The sequence below is a fragment of the Chrysochloris asiatica genome, unplaced genomic scaffold (genome assembly GCF_000296735.1).
Source record: "Chrysochloris asiatica unplaced genomic scaffold, ChrAsi1.0 scaffold00004, whole genome shotgun sequence".
NCBI classification, from domain to species: Eukaryota; Metazoa; Chordata; class Mammalia; order Afrosoricida; family Chrysochloridae; genus Chrysochloris; species Chrysochloris asiatica.
Genome location: NW_006408522.1, coordinates 40,291,307 through 40,294,365, shown reverse-complemented (window position 1 = coordinate 40,294,365; position 3,059 = coordinate 40,291,307). Strand labels below are relative to the sequence as shown.

General features: G+C 40.3%; 1 pseudogene; it reads right to left on the bottom strand.

Annotated features, from left to right (window-relative positions):
* Nucleotides 1-1,758: 1,758 nt before the first annotated feature.
* On the bottom strand, nucleotides 1,759-2,455 carry LOC102841128 (annotated as a pseudogene).
* Nucleotides 2,456-3,059: the final 604 nt, after the last annotated feature.

The window sequence follows — 3,059 nt, the reverse complement described above, 5'->3', positions numbered from 1 at the left end:
ATATATATGTGTATATATATACATATATATGTGTGTGTGTATATATATATAAAAAGATTTAAGGAACCCTGGCAGCATAATGGTTTATAAGTTGGGATATTAAGTGTAAGGTCAGCAATTCAAAACTACCAGTGGCTCCAAAAGAGAATGATGAGGCTTTTTGCTCCTGTAAAGATTGACAACATCAGAAACAAGGTTACTATGAGTTGGAACCTACATCAAGGCATGCAACCACCACAGAGAAATTTATTTCAAGGAAATAGGTCCAGCAGATGTAAAAGCTTAAAAGTTCCAACTCCATGGAGTTTTCTCTTGGCTGGAAACTCTGACTCTGATAGTTGCAGGAGCTGATGAACCTAAGATCGTAGTGCTGACTACAAAGATAAATGAATCCAAGGTCAACATGTAGGCTCACAGTCTAATGACTTCCTGGATTCACAGCAATACAGCAAGCTCACTGATAAAGACCAAAGACCACAGCGTTCTGTATGGGTTATAACTCAATGTAAGGATAACAAAAGTCCTCGCCATTGACCAATAAATAACAACATTAATAAATAGAGAAAAGATCGAAGTTATCAAAGACTTCATTTTGCTGGGATTCACCATCAACACTCACGGAAGCAGTAGTTAAGAAATCAAAGGACCTATTGCATTAGGAAAATCTTCTGCACAAGACCTCTTTCAAGAGTTCACAAGCAAAGATGCCAGTTTGAGGACTAACGTGCAGCTGACTTAAGCCTTGGTATTTTCAATAGCCTCATATACCCGTGAAAGTTGAACATTGAATAAAGAAGACCATAGAAGAATTGACACATTTGAGTTATGGTGTTTTAGAAGAATTTTAAGGGTACCATCGACTGCTAGAAGGCAAACAAATCTGTGTTGGAAGTTATACAACCAGAATGCTCCTTAGAAGCCAAAATGACCAGACATTGTCTCTCATATTTTGGACATATTATCAGGAGGGACCAGTTTCAGGAGAAAGACATTATGCTTGGCAAAGTGGAGGGTCAACAAAAAAGAGTAAGGCCCCCAACGAGATGGATTAGCACAGTGGCAGTAGCAATGGACTCAAGCATGGAAGCCATTGTTAGGATGGCACAGGACTGCCAGTGCTTCGTTCTGTTGTACCTTGAGTTGCTATAGGCTGGAAATGACTTGATGACATCTAAAACCAATAACAACAAAAGCAGGCTCAAGTCCAAAGAACCAGAGGTTAGGATCCAGATGTAGCAAAAAGCAAGAGAGCGTTGACAGAGTATCCACATATACTGGAAGCAGAACACATCACCAAGGAAATAAATGTCTGCTTCTTTTAATTGATTGGGTTCATAGAAAATCTAATCATGGATGTAATGACATGATCTCAGATCTCATCATGGAAGATGACTACGTCATAACTGCCAAATCTCATAACTGAGGATCATGACCCAACCAAGTTGACACTCAACCTTTCCATCACAATCTATTTGTCTATTTTACATATGAACAAAAATGTGTATGTGTTGAGACATACCTGATATGTTTTTTTTCTGTTCTTCAGAAACAAACTATTTGGTTATATTGCCTGAACGGCTCTGAAACACCTCTTAGGAAAAAAAGCTCACCATATTTTTCAGCTTTCATTGTATGAATGATTTGTGGTAGGGGGGAGGCAAATACTTTTTTTTTTTTAAACATTATATATTTAATAAGCAAGTTTACAGTTTCTACATCAAGGTTACGAAATCAAGATGTTACTGCCATCGTCAAATCTTAATCTTCAGAGAACAACATCTCCGCAAGGTTGTCCAGAAGACACTCAGATTCTACCAGTTTTTGATGTGTTCCATATGTAAGTAGTGTAGACACTGCAGTTACTTTCAACTTCTTTCTGAAGTCATTATTTGAATCTTTCCAGCAAGGTTTCTCTCCTACTTGGCAATAGAAGAACACACATCCTTCACTTCAGACCCTCTAGTACAACTGGTTCCACCAGCATGCAGTCGGGGCGCCAACCTTTCCCTGTGGCGTCCTTGTTGCTGTTGTTAAAGTGGCATCGAGTCGGCTCCGACCCACAGCGACCCTGTGTAAGGGTTTGGAGGAGCAGCTGGTGAGCTTGAACCAACGACCTTGCAGTTCAAGCAGCTTTACAGTCTGGCGCATTAACCCACAGTGCCACACCAGGATTACTGGTGTCCTTGGTGGTGGTGGTGGTAACGTGCCATGAAGTCGGTTCCGACTCACAGCAACCCTGTACAGAGTTTCCAAGGCTGTAAATCTTTACGGGAGCAGAAAGCCTCATAAAGACATGATTGGCGTCCTTAAAGCCCTTAAAATAGGCATAAATGATCTTGTCTTTATGCTGCTCTACAGCCAGGCTGAATTCCTCCAAGCTGGAGACACTCACAATCTCATAGTGGCCATCGTGGAAAAGTGCCGAGGATTGCCTGAGGGATCTCCGGTCCTGCATCCTTGGGACAGAGTCCACATGGGGCGGGACAAAGCAGTCTCCTGAGAAAACTTTTTGAATCCTGTATTCAACTAGTTGTGGAATGCTGGAAGCATCTGGCAAATCACACAATGGTAATTTATAGGGATGAAAACAAAAGACTTTCGGGCATGCTAGTATTTATTGCCCACAAACAGCCTGAGCACTGAAATTCTGTTTCAAAATATATTATGAATTGTGTAACTAGAAATTAAGTGGCAGTGTTATTTATATAAACATTACACTAACCTTGAAAGGAGTCCTGATATGGTACAGCAGAATAAGCACTAGACTGCTATCCTTAAGTTTTGCAGTTCAAATCCACCAACTGTTCCTCAGAAACCCTATACAGGGTTGATATGAGTGAGAATCGACTTAACAATAACCCACTGAAAGCGAATAAAGACCTTTACTGACATGCCAGTGAGGTAGTTCTTATGCAAATCGCTGAAGAAATAAAATTAGTAAAATTAAGGAAGTAGCTATACTGTATATATGTTTTGTTGTTCTTAAGTGCCCTTGATATAGTTCTGACCCACAGCAACCTGTATATAGTTTCCAAGGAGAGACTGGTGGGTTAGAACCA